General features: G+C 39.4%; 1 pseudogene; it reads left to right on the top strand.

The window, feature by feature from the left end:
• The first annotated feature begins 17,691 nt into the window (after positions 1-17,691).
• On the top strand, positions 17,692-18,181 carry LOC120248502 (annotated as a pseudogene).
• Positions 18,182-24,072: the final 5,891 nt, after the last annotated feature.

Below are 24,072 nucleotides of genomic sequence, written 5' to 3'. Positions count from 1 at the left end.
CTTTAAGGGGAGCCTGGATGGCTCAGTTGGTTAAGCATCCAACTCTTGATTTCAGCTCAGGTCATGATCTCATAGTTCATGAGTTTGAACCCTGCATCAGGCTCTCCGCTGACAGTACAGAGCCTTCCTGGGATTCTCTCTCTCTCTCTCTCTCTCTCTCTCTCCCCTCCCACTTCTCAAAAATAAAGAAATTTTTAAAAACTTTTTATAAAAATAAACTGCTTTTGATATATAGATGCAATTTTTTCAAACAGAAAAAGAGATAAAAGAGGTGCAGTTAAGAATATTTCTGGCATCACATTTCTGGGAGAGAAAAACCCTGCGTAAGTTAAAGTTTTCACCAATACCTCTGAAATCACACCATCTCCTCATTGCTGCTGTTGCAGCAGTTGCCTTGAAAATTCGATCAAAGAAAAAGATCAAACACTACTCTGGAGATACCGGGAATAAACAGTTACAAACAGAAAATGTAAAATATATGAGATTTATATTATTTTTCTTTATTTTTTAATTTTTTTAATGTTTTATATATTTTTGAGAGAGAGAGACAGCGTGAGCAGGGGAGGGACAGAGAGAGAGGGAGACACAGAATCAGAAACAGGCTCCAGGCTCAGAGCTGTCAGCACAGAGCCCGACATGAGGCTCAAACCCACAAACTGGGAGATCATGACCTGAGCTGAAGTTGGATGCTTAACCGACTGAGCCACTCAGGCACACTTATTATTTTTCTTTAAAACTGTTTTTGCTTTTGATGCATTTCTTGTCATCAGTAATGTTGAATATTTCTAAATTCCTATGGAATTTGAAAATCCACTGCTAACATACACATTGTCAGAAGTTTGTAATAATAAACTTGTTAAATGCAAAAATACCATTTTCTGTAGGAAAACTACCACTCAAAAATTAGATATAGTAAGTTCAATTAACAGCATTGGGGCGCCTGGGTGGCTTAGTCAGTTAAGCGTCCGACTTTCACTTGGGTCATGATCTCGCGTTCGTGGGTTCGAGCCCCGCGTCGGGCTCTGTGCTGACTGCCAACTCAGAGCCTGGAGTCTGTTTCAGAGACTGCGATTCCCTCTCTCTCTGACCCTCCCCTGCTCACGCTGTCTCTCTCTCTCTGTCTCTCTCTCCTAGAAATAAATAAAAACATTAAAAAAAAAAAAACAGCATCAACAACATAACTCGTGTGCAAACTTCCAATTCTTGCACACTTTTAAATCTTGTTTTGTTAATGTTTATTTGTTCTTGAGAGAGAGAGTACGAGAGGGGAAGAGGCAGAGAGAGGGAGACACAGAATCCGAAGCATGTTCCAGGCTCTGAGCTGTCAGCACAGATTCCAACACAGGGCTCGAACTCACAAACCATGAGATCATGACCTGAGCCAAAGTTGGACGCTTAACCGAGACACCCAGGCATCCCTTTGCTTGCACATTTTTTAAAACTATCATTTTTCCTTTCCAACCACCACCTCAAACACACACGCTTCCCCATTGTCACAATATATTTGAACATGATGCAGTTCTTTGCAGCACTCTCCATAGAAGATATACTTTATAATCAACACATGTACTAAATAAATGCTGGCGTATAAGAGTTAGTTCTGATTCATATTTTGCATCTTTACACCAACTTGACAGCAATCTCTTGACCACAGTATATATTATGAAGATCTAATTTTTTTTAAATGAAAGATAACTTTTATCGGCTTCTTGATGTACCAAATAAGGGTTACTCTCTTATCCCTGCCATACTCAAGTCTACTTTTAGTCCCCATTCACTTCTTCAGCCTTCTCTGCCTACATCCCAAGAAGATCTAATATTAAAATGAAGACAGAAATAAACTCATAGGAGAGAAAAAATTATAATTCTCCCTCTCGATAATTGGCTGAAAATATATTAAAGTCAAATAGGTATGAATATCCAGTCCTTTGTCCTCATTTCCAGGTGGTTAGATCAGAGATTGATTCTCTGTTAAAGTAACATGGTCTCAATCTTAAAGTTAGTGTAGTGACTTGGGAATGAGTGTCATAAATGGAAAAATATGAATATCTGTTTCTCAAATCTGACATAAAAATGTAACCAATTTAAGATTTTTGTTTTTGGCATGAGACACTAATGACTCCATTACATTAAACACTCAGAAAAGACCCTTTCCTTTTAGAATGAGATAGCTATCACAAGGAAACAAAGAAGGTTTGGCTTGGAATCGCTTTTCAGAAAATTCTCTTTTAGAATCACAATCATGATGCACGTAAAAGTTTCTAACATTTTGCCAGCCAATGTTCTCTGACTTAACAACTAAAAATGTGAGCATGGATCCTGTAAGCTCTAATAGTAAGCTACTAGAAATCACTGTTATATGAATGAATGAATAAATAAAAATGTTTTAGCCGTATTTTTGAGCTTGTTTCAAAACTGATGATAACTTGTTCTGCTTCTAGCCCTTGAACTCTTTTTTACCACTGTTACCACTCATCATCATCATCCAAACCCACTGATCCTGAGCCTTTTCAAGATCTTCAGCCCATTTGGCCCCTCTTGGATTCACTTACTTTCTTTTCCAGCCTGGACAGCATGATCAATGATCTCAGCTAAGTTGTCACCAAAACATTCAGTTCCTTAATTCACTCTCCCTTGCATTTAACTTGCTTTACCAGTCTCTAACTCTGATTTCAACCTTTCAAATTTATATCAACTTTTTTTGCTTTGTTTTTGAACCAATAACATTTTTAGCTGACAGTTTTTATTTGTTAGCTTAAAAGAGAAGAAAATATTAAGAGTCATTTTAATAAACATGTACTGTATATAAACGGGATGAAAAGCACTATACTAGACACTCTAAGGAATAAAAATCAAAGACACAGTCTCTTCAGACCTCTTATTACCTAGCAGAGGCATAATAATATAAACTGCCAGAGAAGGTAGACTTTAATGGTCATATCGGGAACAGCTAGTGGGAGATTCATTCCAAGTGAGGTTTTTGCTGCAGAGATCTTTACCTCTCAATCTGATTTATGACCACATAAACCCATAGACAGATGGTACCTCACAGGTTGGAAGAGCACATTTCTCTCCATCTTTGCATGAACAGAGCACTTCTCCAAATGGCTCCCTTTATTTTCACACTCTGCACATCAGTCAGGCACCATCCACAAGCCCGATGTTTTATTTTCCAGCAGACTGCAGGGCAAACCATACCTTGAAAGTGCTCCTAAAAGACTGAGTCAGGATTAGCTGCCATTTCTGGAAAATGACAAGAGACTTGTTTCTTAAAAGTGACTCCGCTCTGGAAATGGAAGGCTCAGGTTTCGGTACAAATCGTCATGGGGAAAAGTGGAAGCAGGGAATTTATAAAATCCCCATGCTTGAAAAGAATCAGAAGAAAGTAAAAAAGAATGAAAGACCTCACTGAAAAGCTTTGGAGAGCTAGCTTCTAAATGGGCTAACTTATAAGAGGACTGGCTTCTAACAGGTCAACACTGGTTCCTCCTGCTCTGCTGCTAGGCATCAAGGGTTTTTTCCTCCTCTGACACTCTTAAATTCTAAATCCATTTATTCTAAATCCATAAATGCCTCTACCTGAAAAGGGGGTTATTTTATAGACATTAACTGAATTATTTTATGACCCCCTCTGAAAGTCTCTCAGGAATGTCAATCAATAAACATTGACAACCAACCATCCATGGGTCAAATCACTAAAAATCCCTTGATTTCCCCCTCTGCCAAATCAAAGCTGCTTTGCTGAACAGGTGGACCTCTGATCTTGTCTTCTTATCAGCAGACACTAACAAAGAGGAGTTAAATGGTGCTCAGGGGAGTGCTAAGCAAAGATCAAAGCACCTGGCTCATCTGTACGCTGCTCTTTGAAGTTCCTCCCTGGGCCCCATCTTACGGACACACTGGCATAGACCAGTCTTTATAGTTTGTGTTCCTTTAACCATCTCAGACACCCCTGATTGAAAAATCCCCAACCACGGGCCATTTTTTTTTTTTATTTGAAATCTGTTAGCTTTTGTTGTAAGGTAACACATGTTTATTTTAGAAAAAGTAAAGAAACAAAATACAAATAGGCAAAAATCAAATACATGTTAAGTATCATTCCAGCTGCCCAGAAGCAATTATTGCTAACTCTTTGGTATCTATAGTTTCAGATTTTTCTGTGCCAAAATAAAAAAAAGTGACAACAACAAAAATCAACACTATATTGTTTTCCAATCACAATATTCTAACAACTTCTAACAAATATACTTGTAAAACAATCTTTTCAAACTGCACAGTATTCCACTGCATGGATACACATTAATACATTTAACAGATTGCCACTGGCTTTATAAATACAGATAGATATGTCCTTGTTTCCTTATTACAAACAGCAGTTAAAGAATATATCTGGTTAGGTATTGGCACATCTCTATTTCCTTAAGAAAATTTATATTCTAAAATACTAGATTTTTCTATACTTTTTTTGATTTGTTTAAAAAAGAAAGAGTAAGACAAAAAAAATCATAGAATCTTTAAGAAAGCTACTTGGCATATTTAAATACGGCTCTGCTTCATGATTAATAATTTATTTGAACTTTTAGAGGCATATATTTTCAAAAGGTCATTGAAACTGATTACCAGTAAGGTCTTATATATTCATACAGAAAAGCATTAAAGGTAAAAGAGAGATGGGGGAAAAACATGCAAAGAAAGAGAGTAACTGTGTAAGGAAGAAGCCATCGGTTAATTTTCAGTTAATTTCAATATTCTGACAAGCAAGGTTAAAAAGTTAAACATTGCAGGTGAGGAAATTCTCACTGCATGATAAAAGGAAGCACACCAACTGAAAAGAATCAAACATCTTGTCTCGTACTAGAGATAAGAAAATGTATTCCATGTGTCTTTATATGAGACAGTGATCAATAAAGTGTCTTTCTTCTTTAAAAAGCCAAAGGCACAATACTAAATTTTATTTCGGCAGAAACAGTTTTATAGGAAAAGCTAATATAGTCCAAGTAGATGTCTTTTGATCTAAGTTGCTTCAAGAATTGAACCTAGAGGACCTTACCCTAATGGTCCCATGTACGGCTTCTTTCCAACATCTCTTCCTTTGATTGTAAATTAGCAGGACTTCAAAGGTTGGGAGCTCCAGTACTGCCTGACAGCAGGACCAACTTTTACTTTACTACCTAACCACTAAGCTGAGCCCCAGAGAGCACGATGTAGATGATTGGGCCTGGAAATCTTTTAGGGTATAGTTGTTTTGTCAATGAGCTGCTTTCACCATAGAAGTTTTAGTAGAATAAAAGTTGTCAACTCAAAAGCCCTAGCTGTCCCGGGGCACCTGAGTGGCTCAGTCGGTTAAGCATCTAATTTCGGCTCAGGTCATGATCTCACAGTTCGTGGGTTCAAGCCCCACGTGGGGCTCTGTGCTGACAGCCAGCTCAGAGCCTGGAGCCTGTTTCAGATTCTGTGTGTGTGTCTCTCTCTCTGCCCCTGCCCCATTCATGCTCAGTCTCTCTCTGTCTCAAAAATAAATAAACTATATTTAAAAATTTTTAATAAAAAATAAAAAGCCCTAGCTGTCTCTAAGAGTGCAATAGGGCCCCGTGTGAACAGTGGCAAATTGGAGACGCTTACCTAACAGCATTCACATACAAAAATACAAAAATAGTGTGGCAGCCAGTCTCCTGGCAGAATTTGGCCTGCTGGCAGCCACATGGGACCCTTGCTGGCAATAACTGATTTGGAGCAGCAATACTCTCAAAAAGCCAACCTGAATGAGTTCCCCCTAAAATGTACAGCCAAGTTACTGAATACAAATATTTAAAATATTCACTATTTGAATGTTGGGCTTCATTAGTCAAGAAAACTTATTTTAGTTCCCTTAATAGCAGCAGGCAAACAGGATGATGGGTTCCTCCTAATCCGTGATAGTACCACTGCATCATCGGTACCAAGAAGCTGTTTGCTTTTCTCTTTGTTATCACAAAAGGGTGCAAATTAATCTAAATAATAACAGCCAGATCGTTGTTGTGTACTGGTAAGAAGAGAGAGTAGAACATAGCTTTCATTTATCTCCATTGGAAACGGAGCAGAATACCATCTTTTCCATCCTGATTCTTACAGAAGCATGATGAAGACTTCCTAGGCATAGAAAGGTCCTTGTCCCAGGTTGCCTGGCTGGCTTAGTTTGGTGCAGCATGTGACTCTTGATTCCAGGGTCATGAGTTCAAGCCCCAAGCTGGGTGTAGAGATTAGTTAAAAGTAAAATTAATCAAACAAAAGGTCCCTCTCCATGTGGCTTCCTTTACTCCTTAATTTAGCCACTCTTTGATATAAATGGTCAAACTGAAAGATAGCGATATTGAAAAACATCATAAATTTAAGGAAGAAATTTTGACTTTTAACTTTAATGTCAAAGCAAATATTTCTGGAAAATGACCCATGAGGAAATAATCTTTGAATAAAGATGGCTTAGTTTTTTGCAGAGTTGAATCCAAGCACACCATTCCATTCTTTCAACACTCAAGCTAACAAATGAGTCATTAAACATGTGACTTATTTTTTTTAATTGTCTCGATTTTCTTTAAACTGGATTAAAACAAGTCCTAGCTGGGTTAGTATACATTAATGCTTCTATACTACTCTTTTGGAAAATAATAAATAAATAAACTCACAGGAAAGAAAAAACACCTATTAACATAGAACTTTCCTTACCTTTACATTTGGCTCTACCACAACTTTCTCGACCCACTGCACTAATACTTTAGCTACTACCCATATGATGCATTAATACTTAAATTTCAATCAAAATTAAAATTAAAGTTTTTTAGTTAAAATTTTTTAGTTAAAGTTCAGTTCTTCTTTCTCATAAGCTACATATTAAATCCTCAATGGCCACATGTATTTCCTGGATACTGTATTGGATTGCACAAACAGAGAACATTTTTAGCACAGAAAGTTCTGTCGGACAGCCTTGGTCTAGATAACATAAAAAGCAATTGAAGCCTTGCTCATAAAGAAAATTACATGAAGTTGCTGAGAAAAACAATTCACTCATAAATTTACCTGCTGATGGAGGAGCCTCAAGGTTTGGAGTTTAATTATGCAATGACTTTGTTCTTCCAACTATGCACCCCAGCAATACTAGATCAAATTTGCTTTTCCAGCCGGGTGATTGCTACCTTAATGGTGTCTTACATTGGTTCCATAACCATGTTCAGTTACTAAAACAATCTTTTTTTCTAGTAATTAGGGTTTGATGTCACTTATTTTTTTTTACTTGAATCTCACACTTGACTCTAAGCTCCTGCCCTCCCTTACCCCCTTCCCCACTCCAAGTAGGCTTTAGTGTTTGAAGTGGTGGGGAAGGTGTGTGGTTTATCTCTGAGACACCTCTTTTTATTCCTTCTTATGGACATTTGCTATTCTGGTTTTGGGGATAAAACGGAAATGGGAATAGGGAGTAACAAAATCCTCCTATGTGTCTCCACAGTGTTGGTTGAGAGGATCCCTGCTCTACTTCTAGTTTAGGTTGATCCACCTGGTACCGGTGGCCTCCCCTGACTTGGCAGTCTTTACCTAAGTGGTGTGCATGTGTCGTTTCATGCTGGACCTCTCTTGTCTGAAATCCTCCCAGGCCCCAAGGGCCCCTCCAAGGGGCAACTTATCTCATTCAACCTCATCACAACATGTCTTCAAACATCAGGAAACACAGCCAAGTACTTCCTTCTTCTCTCCCATAATGAGAGAGAACTGAAAAGTGTTAGGAAGGAAAAGAGCTTTCTCTTACCCACTATGTCAAGTGCCTGAGGACCTGCAAATTAAACTAACAAAAGATAGATTTAACAGGAGAAATGACACACAATTTTTATTAATATTTATGTGTATAGGTGTTTACAGGAAGGAAATGAAACTCAAAGGGTTAGAATCATGAGGTTATATATCCTTTTAACAAAGGAAAGAGGGTTTTGACTTCAAGGGATGATAAATTATGGAGAAATGACTAGGAAATATATGGGGTAACTAATGGATGATAAGTGGTATTTTAGCAAGACCTGTTTTTGCAAACTCATCTTGCTATACACTCCTCATCTACAGTAAGAAGACATTCTCTTCTCACCCTGGAGGGGGTTTAGGGGGCATGGGATGAAACTTTCCTAAAAGGGAAACGTACATTCTTCTTTTAAGCAGATAAGTGGAAAACAGAGAATTCTCCCTGCATCTGTTGATTCTCAGTTGCCTTTAGCTCAAAATAATTCTTACGCCAAAGTGGCATATTTCAATTGAAGTGGCATATTCTAATACCTTTCAAAACCATGCCACATGTGTAGCAACAGAATAGATCTCCAGAGTCTGCAGCTAAATAAATATCCAGAGGAATGGGGTGTCAGTCTCCCCATTTTCAAGACATTCCCAATCTTCATGAAAATTTTATTGCAGCTGACTCACTTGGCTCCATGGATGGAAAAGCAACACTGTCTCTTCCTCCAACGGAATAGAGGGAGGAATCTCCAGTCATAAATTATAAATGTTCTCCCTCCCTCAAATTCTGGGGCAGTAGGAGGAAATGGGATGGGGGGGGGGGGATGTAAAAGAGATGGTAACTAATGGTGATGGAAGGGACCAATGCCACTTAGTAAGCCCTGGCAGCCATTAATGCCTTAGGAATATTTAGTGCCTTGTTGTGCCTTCAGCTTTGATTTTCAGCCACAATTCTGAGACTACAGGAAAAGTACCTATGCAATAGATATTAAAACCAGCCTTAAATTTATGCCTTAAAATTTCCATCTGACCATAGTAAAGATTTTTTGTCACTTGAAGATATGTTCCAGAACAGCTTCCAAGTCAGAATAACTAAAACAATTTGCCTTTGGATCCTTGATATTTTATAGTTTCAAATTTTCTGTTTTCAGCCAACTGTAGGGGTGAAAACTTCTAATTCATCTGGAGAGAGAAATAGTATAACAAACCAGTTTCTCATAATGAGCTACTGCACGGGCTTCTTTGACCAGGAAGTTGGAGATGGAACCAGCCAATGGCTAAGAATGAGGATAGTCAATTCACACGAGAGGAGGACAATCCAAGGTCAAGTTCCACCTGAATGTCAGAGGATTATCCCTGAATAAGTATGCATATCAGAATGAATCAACCCTAACTTAGTGGTTAAAAGCTTGGGCTTCAGAGTCTAATGCCTGAGCTGTTAGTCCATCTCAAACCCATGTTAATATGTGAAAATTCTGTGACAGTTATAAGTTCCTAAAAAGGTGTCATTCTTACAAAGGTGTCTTGGTCAGACAGAGAGGGAGACACAATCTGAAACAGGCTCCAGGCTCTGGGCTAGCTATTAGCACAGAGCCCGATGTGGGGCTCAAACGCACAAACCGTGAGATCATTACCTGAGCCGAAGTCGGACACCCAACTGACTGAGCCACCCAGGTGCCCATAGAATTGATTCTTTTAAAAGCTTTAGAAGGAAGAGGAGGGAGAGAAGACCCCTGCAGAAATGTTTGGCAAACTAACTTGAGATCAGTAATTAAACCATCTAGTGCACACACTGCCCATCTTCTGGGTGACGCTATCCTCCACTGCTAGATTGTGCTTCCCAATATGATTTCTTTTGGATACCATAACATTTTGGGGGTGATATTGCTTTTTTTAAAGTCATATTACCATGTGGCACTTATCCAGAATATATTGTCCATAGGAACCACTGAGACTGATAGCTTTTTGAAATGTATATGCTTTTTGTAATGTGCTGTAAATGAGAAAGTCACAAAGATTCAGATCACAAAATTTTACATAAAATACAAAGAAAAGCCTCCTACATCTAAACGTTTTTACTTCCAACTTACTCTCTGTAACAGCACTAAAATAAAAGGAAATCTCTTCGTGGAAAGAAAAATTAACATGGGGCGCGTGGGTGGCTCAGTCAGTTAAGCGTCTGACTTCGGCTCAGGTCATGATCTCACAGTTTGTAGGTTCAAACCCCGCGTCGCGCTCTGTGCTGACAGCTAGCTCAGAGCCTGAAGCCTGTTTCAGATTCTGTGTCTCCCTTTCTCTCTGACCCTCCCCTGCTCACACTGTCTCTCTCTCTCTCTCTTTCTCTCTCTCTCTCAGAAATAAATACAATATTTAAAAAAAATTTTAATCTTTAAAAAAAGAAAAATTAAGAAAATAAAATTATGGTGATGCTGTTTAGAGATGGCATCTGTGGAGACAATTAGGTCTAGATGAGGTCATGACAATTGGGCCTGCATGATGGGATTAGTGTCCTTAGAAGAAAAGACACAGAGAGTCTGCTCTCTCCCCTCCCCAATCATATGACGACACAGAAAGAAGGCAGCAATCTACAAGTCAAGAATCTTCAACTAGAAAACGACCATGCTGGCAACTTGATCTTGAACTTCTAGCCTCCAGAACTGTGAGAAATAAGTTACTGCTATTTAAGCCACTCAGTATATGGCAGTTTGTTATAGCAGTCGAAGCTGACTAAAACAGCATTCTACATACTTTAGTTATCACTAAAAGTTTTTGAGTATGTTGAAATTAATGTGTGTATTACAGAAATAAAATCTTATTTTGAATGTAACGCATGAACATTTTAAAAATAAGTCATAAGAGGAGCGCCTACATGGGTCAGTGGGTTAAACGCCCAACTTCGGCTCAGGTCATGATCTTGTGGTCCATGAATTCAAGCCCTGAGTCAGGCTCTGTGCTGACAGGTCGGAGCCTGGAGCTTGCTTCAAATTCTGTGTCTCCCTCTCTCTCTGTCCCTCCCCCCGCTCATGCTCTGTCTCTGTCGCTCAAAAATAAATAAACATTAAAAAATTTTTAAATAAAATAAAATAAGTCATTAGAGGGGCACCTGGGTGGCTCAATCAGTTGAGCATCTGACTTTGGTTCAGGTCATGATCTCACGGCGTTCATGGGTTCTAGCCCTGCATCAGGCTCTGCGCTGTCAGCTTGGAGCCTGGAGCCTGCTCCAAATTCTGTGTCTCCCTCTCTCTCTGACACTCCCCTGCTTGCACTCTATCTCTTTGTCTCTCCAAAATGAGTAAACATTAAAAAATTTTTAGTAAAAAAATAAAATAAGTCATGATTTTTAAATAAACAATTCTGGAATTGTTTATGTGGATCTGAATAAAAAGAAATAGTCACGTCCTGCTGGCTCCCTTGCTGAGGTTCATATGAGTCGTGCTGACCCAGCAAAACCTCCTCCAATGGAGCACAACACTAAGAGGGCAAGAGGAACCCCAGTCTGAAGAGATTAATTCAGAATTCACTCGCCATACTGGTTGACAAATAATTTCAATTTAAGTATAAGAAATTTGTTCTTTTCACATTACCATGAAAGACTGCAATAAAAATACCAACATGATAAAATTGAAGGTCAGGATAATTGCCCTTCAATCAGAATGCACGAGCTTCGTGCTGAGCTGCTCCCTGAGCACATTGGATTAATTAACTTTCTGGACTTCAGTGTCCTCATCTGTAAGAAAGAGAATAATAATAATAGTACCTGTATCACTGAATTATTGGGAGGATTTTAGAAAAGTCCCTGGCTTGTGGCAGATTCCCAACTAATGTTTAATGTCCTGGCCTATCTGCATATTGAATTCAATTCATAAATAATGTTGGTCCAGAGGACTAAACATAGACTCCAGAAGACTCCAGAAAAAATTAACAAATCATTTTTTTATTTAGACCATACTGAATATTCACTATGCCTTTTACAGGTAAAAATTACCTCTATGCCATGAAAACAGTATGTTCCATGGCATATGATATAGAGAATTTTTTATAGCATGAATTTATTCATCCACAGTTTGGGATGAGAATTAAAGAAATTTAGAGAAAAGGTGTTTTAATGCTCATATGTAATTAGTTTTGTCAGAATACAGAAATAGTTGAAATACAGTTTTTATACAAGCTTCATAAAACTATACAAATCTTCCCGATGATCGTAAATCTGTTTTTACCATTAGACTTAATGGTTGTGTTTTTTTTTTAATTCAGGCAAATAAAGATTTGATTTAATATTAAAAGTTTTAGTTGTTCTATCAAGGTACCATTTTACAACCACATTGCCTTTTATTCAGTCAGAATTTCTGTCTCTTAAATGACTATCTAGACTACTTGGAGACTGTTCCTTCTGAACCTTTTGAGTGTTGTTTTTCTCCTTGGCCTCAGGTAATTTCCTTACACATAGGCATTGTCCCAAACTCAGCTGAAGAATTCAGAGGAGCCTCTGCAGAACTCTTAAATTCTCTGTAAATTCCTTTTCAGGGATTCTGCCCTCTACATCTTTTTTTACTGAGATAAAATCGTCATATAGCACTCTGTAAGTTTACATGTACAACGTGCCTAATTTACATTTATGTAAGTGCAATGTGATCACCACTGTAGTGTAAGCTAATACGTCCATCATATCACAAGTAGTTTTTGTGGTGGGAACCAGTTAAGATCTAGTCTCTTAGCAACTTTGAAGTTTATAATACAGCATCGTTGAATACAATCTCAGTTCTGTGCATCAGTCTCCAGAACTGATGCAGTAATTGCAAGTATATATACTTAAACAACATCTCCCCAGGTCTCCTACCCCCAGTCCCTGGAAACCACCATTCTACTCTGTTTTACAAGGTCAGCTTTGTTCTGTCCCAATTACAAGTGATATCCTGCAGTATTTGCTTTTCTCTGTCTGACTTATCTCACTTAGCATAATGCCCTGTACATTTTAGCCTCTTAGCCCACCTGATTTCTCAGCTTCATCTCCTCAACTCAGAGCTACCATTGACATTCATCTGGGTTCTTCCTCCTTCTGCCATGGCCTGGAAACTCTCAAGTGGTAAACTGGGGCAATCATAGGATTCACCTCACTTCTTTCTCCTCTCTCAGGGAATCCTATCCTTTGTTGTTGGATATTTTATGTCTTGATAAACCATTGTTTAGTGTATTTTATCCAGTTTTAGGTCGTTTAAGCAGAAGAGTAAACCTAGTTCCCTACTACTGTAAAAACCCTCCCACCTTGGGATGCCTGGGTGGCTCAGTCCGTTAAGCCTCTGACTTCAGTTCAAGTCATGATCTCACAGTTCATGGGTTCAAGCCCTGCATGGGGCTCTGTGCTGACAGCTCAGAGCCTGGAGCCTGCTTCAGATTCTGTGTGTGTGTCTCTCTCTGCCCCTCCCCTGCTCATCCTCTGTCTTTCTCTCTCAAAAATAAATAAACATTAAAAAAATTTTAAGCCTCCCACCTTAATTTCTGACAGGAAAATTAAGATTAGCACCTGTACTGATAAACCCTTGTTCATTCTCCCTGTTGATGCACATAGAACCCTTGATTGCTTAATTCCATGATGCATCCCCCTACCACTAATGGCCAGTCTCCCTTTTGCTCCAATGGGATGGTGACCTGAACCCAGCAATGGCCTTTCAGCATGCCTCTTGCTCTTCCTCACCTTGAGTAGAAACATTCCAGTCCCCAAGACGTAGGAGAGAGGTGCACAGGTGAAAGGAGGCACCAAAACAATCTCAATCTGTATAATTTAAAGCTCCTTTGGGGCGCTTGGGTGGCTCAGTTGGTTGAGCATCCAACTTTGGCTCAGGTCATAATCTCACGGTCCGTGGGTTCGAGCCCCGCGTCTGGCTCAGTGCTGACATCTCAGAGCCTGGAGGCTGTTTCAGATTCTGTGTCTCCCTCTCTCTCTGACCCTCCCCTGCTCATACTGTCTCTCTCTCAGAAATAATTAAACATTAAAATAAATAAATAAATAAAGCTCCTTTGCCCTTGACCATTGGTTTGATTGTCATCTCTTACTGTACATGCCCCCTTGCATACTCTATATACACTGTCTTTGAGAAAAACTACACGATGTTCAGTTTTTCATGACTTCTTCTTTCTCTGTCAAGGCCCTCCTCTATCATTTACAGCCCAGGAGGAACATGAACTATGGTTCCTATGTCCCTGCAATTCCAACCACCCAGCTCCACTTGGTATCACAGGGGGCTTCAGTGCACATCTAGGGAGAAGCCATACCACATTCCCAGGCTCTGATCATGTTTCCCCCCAACAATGCTCCTTGGCCTACAGCCACAGGGGTGAACAGCTGAAATTCAGGTGGGCCTCTGGTGATCCACTGGAGGAAGATTCCTGAGCAGTCATTAAAAGCAGACTTGTATGCAAGCCCCAACATTTGCACAGGGAATTCCATGGTCCTGGAGAGCCTGATGCAGGAGTAGAAGTGGGGAGGCAGGGGAATGGAAGCTCCTGATTTGGAGATGTTATGGCCCAGTGAGGAAGTGGTGAGTGGAGGGCAGGGCACCCAGAGCAGGGGCCCCAATTGCCCAGTTCTAAGGGTGGCACTGCACCATTGTAAGATTCTTATTAAAGAACCATATCGAAATGTATCTAACTAGTTATGGGGCACCTGGGTGTCACAGATGGTTAAGTGCCCAACCCTTAATCTCAGCTCAGGTCATAATCTCACCGTTCCTGAGTTTGAGTCTTGCATGAAGCTCCGTGCTAGTGGTATGAAGCCTGCTTGGGATTTTGTCCCTCCTTCTCTGTGTCCCTCCCCTGCTTGTGCTCTCTCTCAAAATAAATAAGTAAATAAATTTTTAAAAATTAATATATAAGTTTCTAAATACTTCTGGTAAGAAACCTGGTTCTCTCTGTATCCGACGTAAATTTCTTGGAAAAATCAGACTCACGAATTCTGTGACAACAAATAAGTTCATCTAAAAAAAAACCTTGAAGACTTCAGCAGAAAATTTTCCCCCTCACTGGTCAAGTGGGTTTCTGGCAGGCAGTGACTAAAATAACAAAGAATTGTCTGGGGAACAGATTGCAAGAATACAGATGAAATAAACATACTTCTTGAAAAACAAAGTATTGGAAATCCATTCTAACCAGTATTTGTTTATAAGAGATACAGTTATATTTGTCTGCAGTGAATTGGTCCCCAGGTTTGAGTCCCGTGATTGGGCTCAGACATGCAGCAGATGTTCTCACATGTACGCGAGCCCTGAAGAGAGAGCTGGTGCGACTGTGAGGTTTCACAGGAAGGCAAAGCAGTGTTGTGTGCCAAGGGGTTCCTTCAATCCATTTCACCCCAAACAACTGTTCAAACTTCCCTAGCATGTAAGTGTGTCATGTGGAAATAAAAGGAAATCTTCCGGAGAAAAATCTGACCCTATTCTGCCAGGATAATTCTTGACTAGATCTGTTTATATGCATTTGCAGCTGACTAAAAGGTAATTTATTATTTCTTTGGGGTGAGTAGGGCTTCTTCTTTTGGAGAAATGATCTGAAAAGGGTTTTTATGAATTAACAAGATTTTTTATTGCCTTAGGTCTGAAACAAACTTGAGAGATTTATGTTTCTCATATGATATTCTTGAATAAAATTCACAAACCAAACAGGATGCTTAGGTTATTAGCCCATAACAAAAGGGAAAGGATTGTGTCAGAAACAAATTTGGAAAATTTCAAAAATGTAATATAATTTTACAACATATTATAGTGACTGTAAAAGTCAAAAACGAGGTTTGATTTAAAGTCACAACAGCAACACAAACTGAGATATCACCGAGAAAACTTACTTCCTATCTTCAGAGGGAGAAACACAGAGAAGGCGAGAATTTTCAAAAAAATTTTCAGAAATTATCTGTGAACCCCAGCTGGACATGCATATTGCTTGTGTCTGACATTAATTCTAGCTGAAATTTAAATGAATCCAACCAGAAAATTGGCAATGTAGAGATATTAGAATAAAGTATAAAACATTATGTGTTTGATTTATGCAGGAATTTGGACTTGTTCTGAGACTGAAAGAGATAATAGGACTTGAGAAATTACTAAGAGTTGGTGAGCAGGCCTATTTGTATGCCAAAAAGACCATTGAAGCAGTTAATCCTCAAGGGAAGTGATTATATCAAACCACATAGGAAAAGACTCAGGTGTATGCTTTAAGGAATGAGGATTTGTTCAAAGGGTCTTAGGTAACTATTATGCTGAAATGAGACAAAATGCACAATGCCCTGAAACTTATAGAACCAAACATATTGGTTCCCTTCCCACATTGTCAGCGCCTTGACTCTTACCCAGACCTGCTCATTTGGAAAGTAAAGCACACCAAAGAGGAATCTCAACTGCAAATATCACCCCACCTATATCCTGACACCCCAAAATATGTCCCTCCATCAAAAACTATAGAGCATTTATGAAAGAAACTGAAGAGGTCACAAAGAAATGGAAAAATGCTCCATGCTCATGGATTGAAAGGACAAACATTGTTAAAACATCAATACTACCCAAAGCAACCTACACTTTTGATGTAATCCCTATCAAAATGCTACCAGCATTTTTCACGGAGCCTAAACAAACAATCCCAAAATTTGTGTGGAACATAAAAGACCTCGAATAGCCAAAGCAATCCTGAAAAAGAAAAGCAAAGCTGGAGACCTCCAGTTCTGAAGGTCAAGCTGTATTACAAAGTTGTAATCATCAAGACAGTATGGTACTGGCACAAAAACAGACACACAGATCAGTGGAATAGAATAGAAAACTCAGAAATGGACCCACAATGAAATGGTCAATTCATCTTTGACAAAGCAGGAAAGAATATCCCATGGAACAAAGTCAGTTTCTTCAACAAATGGTGTTGGGAAAACTAGACAGCAACCTGCATAAGAATGAACATGGACCACTTTCTTACACCATGTACAAAAATAAATTCCAAATGGATAAAAGACCTAAATGTAAGAAAGTAAACCATCAGAATCCTAAAGGAGAACACAGGCAGCAACCCCTGACCTTGGCCACGGCAACATCTTACTAGACACATCTCTGGAGGCAAGGGAAACAAAAGCAAAAAAATGAACCACTAGGACCTCATCAAGATAAAAACGTCTGCACAGCAAAGGACACAACCAACTAAACTAAAAGGCAGCCTACAAAATGGAAGAAGGTATTTCCAAATTACATGTCTGATAAAGGGTTATTATACAAAATCTATAAAGAACTTCTCAAACTCAACACCCAAGAAACAATACAGTGAAGAAATGGGCGAAAGACATGAATAGACATTTTTCCAAAGAACACATCCAGACAGTTAACAGATCCATGAAAAGATACTCAACATCACCTACCATCAGGGACATACAATTCAAAACCACCATGAGCTACCGTCTCACACCTGTCAGAATGGCTAAAATGAACAATGTGGGAAATAACAAATACTGGTGAGGATGCAGAGAAAGGGGAACCCTCTTGCCATGTTGGTGAGAATGCAAACTGGTGCAGACACTCTGGAAAACAGTATGGAGTGTCCTCAAAAAGTCAAGAAAAAAACTACCCTATGATAAATGGGTAAAGAAGATATATCTATATCTATATCTATATCTATATCTATATCTATATCTATATCTATACATACACAATGGAATATTACTCAGCCATCAAAATGAATGAAATCTTGCCATATGCAATGACATGGGTGGAATTAGAGAGTATTATGCTAAGGGAAATAAGTCAGAGAAATACGAATACCATATGATTTCACTCATATATTGAATTTAAGAAACAAAAGATATGAACATACGGGAAGAGAAGGAAAAATCAAATCAAAAGAGAGTGGGAGGAAAAACATAAATGACTCTTAACTGAGAGAACAAAAGCAATAGTCTTCTGGTTTTTCAGGTGAGATGCTATGAGAGACAGTGTACGGGACTGTTCTCTTGAAGGACAGCGAGATGGCAGTGTTAGCCATGCCTCTTTGATCAGAAAGGTGATCAGCATTGCGAAAGTCCCAGGAGCCATTGGTCCCTACGGTCAAGCTGTGTTAGTCAACAGTACCACTGACATTTCAGGACAGCTAGGCACAGACCTTCATGTGGACAGCTGGTGCCAAGAGGGGTGGCAGAAGAAACTAAAGAAGCTCTTATCAGCATGAGTGAAACTCTGAAAGCCGCAGGCTATGACTTCACTAATACAGTAAAGACAACTGTTCCACTGGCTGGCATAAATGACTTCAAAACTGTCAATGATACCCACAAACAGTATTTCAAGAGTAGTTTTCCTGATAGAGCTGCTTACTGGGTTGCTGTTCTGCCAAAGGAGGCCATGTGGAGACTGAAGCAGTGGCTGTCCAGGGACCTCTCACAACAGCATCACCTGTAAGTGGGTCCAGCATTATTTAGTCTGGAATCATAATAATGCTCTTAACTTAACATCTTAATTTTTACAGCTGATGTTGAAAAGTGCACGTCTGACTAAAACACTTGAAGTTATTATGAAAATACCACATAAAAAAGGGAATTGAGCATGACCTGAAGATTAGAGGACAAATCCTGTTACCAGCATTATAAACCACCCATTCATGTTACTGCATGTGGGAAAAGAAATACTCATTACATACTTACTCCAAGAAACAATAGTAAAGGGAAATAACATGCAGGAGAGATGAGTCACTATTCCTGACAAATAATAAAGAGCACACCTAATTCAATTAAATCCTAAAAATTTAGTGATGTGAAATACTTCGTTCTCACATCAGCTATCTAGTTCTGCTTTCACTTGAGTAAAATGGAAGTACTGAAGTTTGAATGGTAGAAGTAAAGAAAAAAGCAGACCAAAATTTTAATACATAATATTTTTCTAATGGAAATAAAATAGACAAGCAGACTTAAAATTAATGAATGAATAAATAAAAGCAATAGTCTTCCGCTTCTGTCCAAGATGGGAAAACCAATCAGATTTACCCTCCTGCCTAAAGCAACCAAGAATACCAAATGAAATTATTTGGAACAATGATTTTAAAGACACTGGGCATCAGACAGTGAAAGGCGGTGATCCCTAAGAGATAATAAATGTCATGGAGACTGTCCCAGTTTAGTGTTTTAAGAGTTTCCAGACCCCAATGCAGGAAGGCACAACCTGAGATCAAGGTCTCCGTGAGTTGAGGAGAAGCAAGCAAGATTCTGGGGAGACGAAGGTGGCTAGAACTGGCCATGTAGAGGGTTAAAGAACTCTTCTAACTGGAGAGAGAAATCTGGGAATGTGCAGATGGTCCTCCTCAAGTACTCAGCCAAGTACTGATCAGCACCTGTATGTGAGCAAACAATCTGAAGCCAGAAAAAGAACCACCTGGAAAGATTAAAGAGAACAGCACTCGCAGCACTCACAGGACCTGGAACAGTATCCGCTCCCACCAGCCAGAGTGGAAAGCTTCCATGGGGCATCAGATGGGATTTGCCTCAGTTGTGGGGAACAATTATCCTTCAACTTTGCTCCATTGGTCCTGGGAGACCTGAAAGAATCAAATCCTGGCAGTAAAATTTGCTAGATCAAAGTGTGTACATTTTACATTTTGATATACCACTACCCATTTGAATTCTAAAAAGTTCATCAGTTTACACTATCCATTTATTCCACAGAGTTGCCTTCAAGGGATTTATTTGTTAATCTGATGGGTGAAAACATCCATCTTCCTGGCTTAATTCCCTTGTTCTTTTCCAAATCTTTGCTCTGACGTGACTACACCCGTGAACTGCTGGCTATTACTACACCCTACTGACAGCCCTGAAACTGGCTCTGTCTGGTAGATATGATCTAAACCTCATGCCAACACACATGTGCATCAGGGGCCCTGTTTATAGAACAGCCACTGTCTCCTATGAAAAACAATGCAGATTCCAATTATTAATATTTTCTTCTGTTTTTCAAACAGAAGACAATACAGCTGAGCCTTTTACAATATAGGTTTGAAATACCCAGATCCACTTACATGTGAATTTGTTTTTAATGAATACACAATACTGTAAATGTATTTTCTCTTCCTTATGAGTTTTGTTTCTAGCTTACTTTATTATATGAATACAGTATAATACATACATCATACAAAATATGTGTAACCAATAGGGTCAATCAATGGTTTATGTTATCAGTAAGGCTCTCTATTAAGAGTAGCCTATAAGTAGTAAAGTTTTGGGGGAGTCAAAAGTTACACGTGGATTTTCAACTGCATGGGAGTTGGCATCCCTAATCCCCTTGTTGTTCAAGGGTCAACTGTATATTAAAAGTTCACCTTACTGGGGCACCTTGGGTGGCTCAGTTGGCTGAGCATCCAACTTGGGCTCAGGTCATGATCTCACAGTTCATGGGTTCAAGCCCCATGTCAGGCTCTGTACTGACAGCTCAGAGCTTGGAGCCTGCTTGGGATTCTGTGTCTCCCCCTCTCTCTCTGGCCCTCCCCTGCTTGGGTGCATGCTCTCTCTCTCTCTCTCTCAAAAATAAATAAACATTAAAAAGGTTCACTTTATTGATTTGTTATATTCTACCACTGGGTTCAGAATAAAATAATGCATCCTTCAGAGGCAGGTAGATTTGAATTCAAATGTCTTCTCATAAAATACCTATTAATTTCATCCAATTTCATCCTAAGCAAGATAAGTTAATTTCTCTTGTTTCCTCATCTGAAAGATGAGAAAATTAATATGTACCTTTAAGGGGTTTTGTGAGGAATAAGGGAAATAATAAAGGGAAAGTCATTATGGAAACAATTAGTAAATATACGAGGAGATGTGTTCCTGAATGACGAGATCACCTAGTGTGATCTAACTTTAAAAAGTAAACTATAATCAATTTATACTGAAATTGCCTTCATGAAACTTTAAAGAATTTCAGAATAAGAAATAAAGGTGCTTGTAGAAAAACTAGCAATTAATTGTTGGCTTTTTAAATGTTTACCTCACTTGCAAATTTAAGGACAACCAAATAATTTACAAAGTTACAAAAAGTTACAAAATAAAGAAACCACTTGACACAAAGAATAAAACACCATTAGTGGATTCATTTTCTTGTCACTGCCGTGACAAGTTACGACAAATGTAGTGGCTTAAAACACAGATTTATTCTCTGATAGTTCTAGAGTTTAGCAGTCTGAGATAAAACAATGCAGATGATTAAAATCAAGGTATTGGCAGGGCTGGTATCCCTTGAAGGTCCGAGGAGAGAATCCCATCCAAAGACTGTCCAGCTTCTAGAGGCTGCCATATTGTTTGGCTTGTAGCTGCTTCACTCCAACTACTTGCCTCCATTGCCGCATCTACTACTCAACACTGATCTTCTACCTCTCTCGTACAAAGACTTTCATGATGACATCAGGCCCACCTGAGAACGCAAGGTAATCTCACCTCAAGATCTTCCATTTATCACATCTGCAAAGTCCTTTTGCCATATAAGGTAACATTCACAAGTTCCAGAGATGAGGACAAGGACATCTGACAGGGGGGAGCAATTATTCAGTCTATCACAGTCAATAATGCAAACGCACTTACAATTCGGGCAACAGAATATATAAAGAATGCTACACTGAATCATCCAAATCAATAGATTACAAACAACCCAATCCTTCAACATTTCCTCCTCCATAAAACCTGCCCTAACTCCCCTCAACAAGTTGTGGACATCTGTGCTTGAGGCTGACTATGTGTTTGATAGTACGTGCAGCACACAAGAAAAGAACCTTGATTGAGCATCTCCTGAGCACCACGCATGGCTTGGGCACTGGGGATCCAACAGTGAACAGACCAAAGTCCCTGCCTTCATGGAGCTCCCATTCTAACAGAGGAAGAACGGTGTCCCTGGAACTATCTCAGTACCACCAGCGCAGAATGTCTTGGAAGAAAAGTAGTGAGAGTCACATGTTCCATATTACTCTACTATAAAGACCTGGGAAATAGTACATTTATGACTCCCAAGGTAACTTCCTGAAATAGATAAGAGCTAGCTCAAAAATATTAGGACTTATTATAAAAGATAAAAATAACCCTACATCTGAAGAGGTGAGTTATTTAGTACCCTGGTCACGGGTAAAAAAAAAAAATTTTTTTTGGAAATCTGAATGAATTCCAGAGGCTATTAATAATTGGCTGCAGATTCAATGCACTAAATTATGAGGAAGAGAAACTATTAGCACCTTTTGTTTCAATTTTATAACTCAGTTTAAGGTATAAGAAGACTCCTAAGATATAAAACAGAATTCATGGGAAGGAGTAGAAAATGGCCTCATTTCCCCTACCAAATTGTATATTAATTAAAATAGGAAAACAGAGAATATGCCTTCTAGTTGCTTGAAACTCACACTTGGTTGATATGAGGACAGAATAACCCCTGTCCTTTTCTCCTAATAGCCTATTTCTCTGGAGCATTCTCCTCTGATTTAGTGCTCCTTGATTAAGGGTGTGCTTTTTTCACCTTGTATGTATGAAATTACATAAAGAGGCATTAAGTAGCATCTCAACTATCCTCTGTGCCTCAACAGGAAACCAAAAAAGAAAAACTGTCTTAAGCATATCAAACTTTAAAAGTTCTTCTAGAAGAAGTAATTCCCCTTTCATGGCCTCAAGAAAGCCTGCAGCTGAGAGGAGAGGACCTAGAAAGGACGCATTGAATGAGCCACACCTGGAAGCCAGATGTCAGCAACCATTCGTGGCATCAGTACATGTATCAGGGTTTAATTGGGGAACCAGGACCACAGTGACTAATATGGGGTGACAGGTTCCTTATAGGGTTTAAACTTAACTGTGGGAGATGCTGGCAAAAGAATCCTCCGGAAGGGGGTAGCTGAAGAACTCGAGAAACACCCCTAACCCAGAACCAGAGAGAGCACCGGTGCAGAAGTCTAAGCAAGACTGCTGTGTCTGGTTCTGCGGGCCAGGCACAGATTGGTGTAGGTCAGCTAGGTCAGAACTCGTTGCAGAGCAGGAGAAATCAGGGAAAAACAAGAACCCATGAAGACCCACCAGAACTCACAAAGACAAACTGAAATCCACAAGGACGAGCAGGAATATGAATCTTTTGTCAGGACAACTCCAGAGACCGGCACCTGGTGCTCTTCCCCTGGGGGCTGCCCGAGTGCCGGGCCCAGGGCTTGCAGAAGCTGCAGGAGGAGCAGCAAAGTCAGACGCAGCTGCACACGGAGTTGCGGCTGTAGTGCAAGGCTCGGGGCTGCCCCAGCCCGAGGAAGTGGATTACAGATCACCCGGTGTCACGGCCATTGCTTCTCTGCTTTCCAAATACTGCACACATTTCTCCTGTGCCCGGTCCTCACTCACGATCATACAGGAAAGGCGACTCCAGCGTCATATTTTTCTCACAGACACAATTTATTCGATCTTATTTCCCGTACCTATAATAGGCAAATTTATATTTGGTCCTCTTTCCTATCCTAACATCCCAAAAGTCCTCTAAGTTAATGCTTCTAAACTTTAGCACCTGTAAGAATCACCTGGCAATCTTCTTAAAAAGTATATTCCAATACAGTAGATCCAGGATGGGGCCTGAGATTCTGCACGTCTGACTTGCCGTGTTTTTACCCAATGAGATATAACCTTCGCAAGTGAAAATGCCACGGTGGCCATTTTCAAACTGTGTTCTTTGGGGCCCTAGGTTCCTCACAGGTGCTGACAGCCCACAAGTTGGTGGGGAAAGATCAGATTTGGCCTGTGCATCACCCGAGGCTGCTCTGCCTTTGTTGTGTATGTTGGAACCTCATGTAAAACCTCATTTGTGGAAAAATACACATGATTTCCCTGGTATAATATCAGCAACAACAACAAAACCTAAAAATCATTTGAATTTGAAGGATCGTGAACCTAATTGCAAAACTCTCTCGGCATTGTTCTTGAAGAAAAAATAAAGAAATACTCCATTCTGCTTATCTGCACTACATTATAAAACAAATTATAAAAGCCAAATTTTCCTCAATGTGTTTAATAGATTAACTGACTTCCCATTATAACCTTGAGCTAATCACTAAGAAACTTCTTAGTACTGATGTTCTTAGTATCTTCTTCTTAGTACCTTCTCTTACCTATGTTCAATTCAACTCAACAAATAGCCGTGGAGTGCTAAGTATGTTACAGATCCAGTGCCTTAGAAGATAAATGGATTCAGTCACAGTTTCAGCCTTCAAAGAGATTTGCTTCCTATTAGGAAGAATAAAATAATTTACTATAAAACATGAAAGTGAGAGGGACACCTGGATGGCTTCATCCGTTAAGCATCCTACTTAGGCTCACGTCATGAT

Source organism: Hyaena hyaena, unplaced genomic scaffold (genome assembly GCF_003009895.1).
Source record: "Hyaena hyaena isolate Hyena2069 unplaced genomic scaffold, ASM300989v1 scaffold_592, whole genome shotgun sequence".
Taxonomy (NCBI): Eukaryota; Metazoa; Chordata; class Mammalia; order Carnivora; family Hyaenidae; genus Hyaena; species Hyaena hyaena.
The sequence above is the reverse complement of the archived record's forward strand: the minus strand, read 5'-3'. Positions and strand labels throughout refer to the sequence as shown.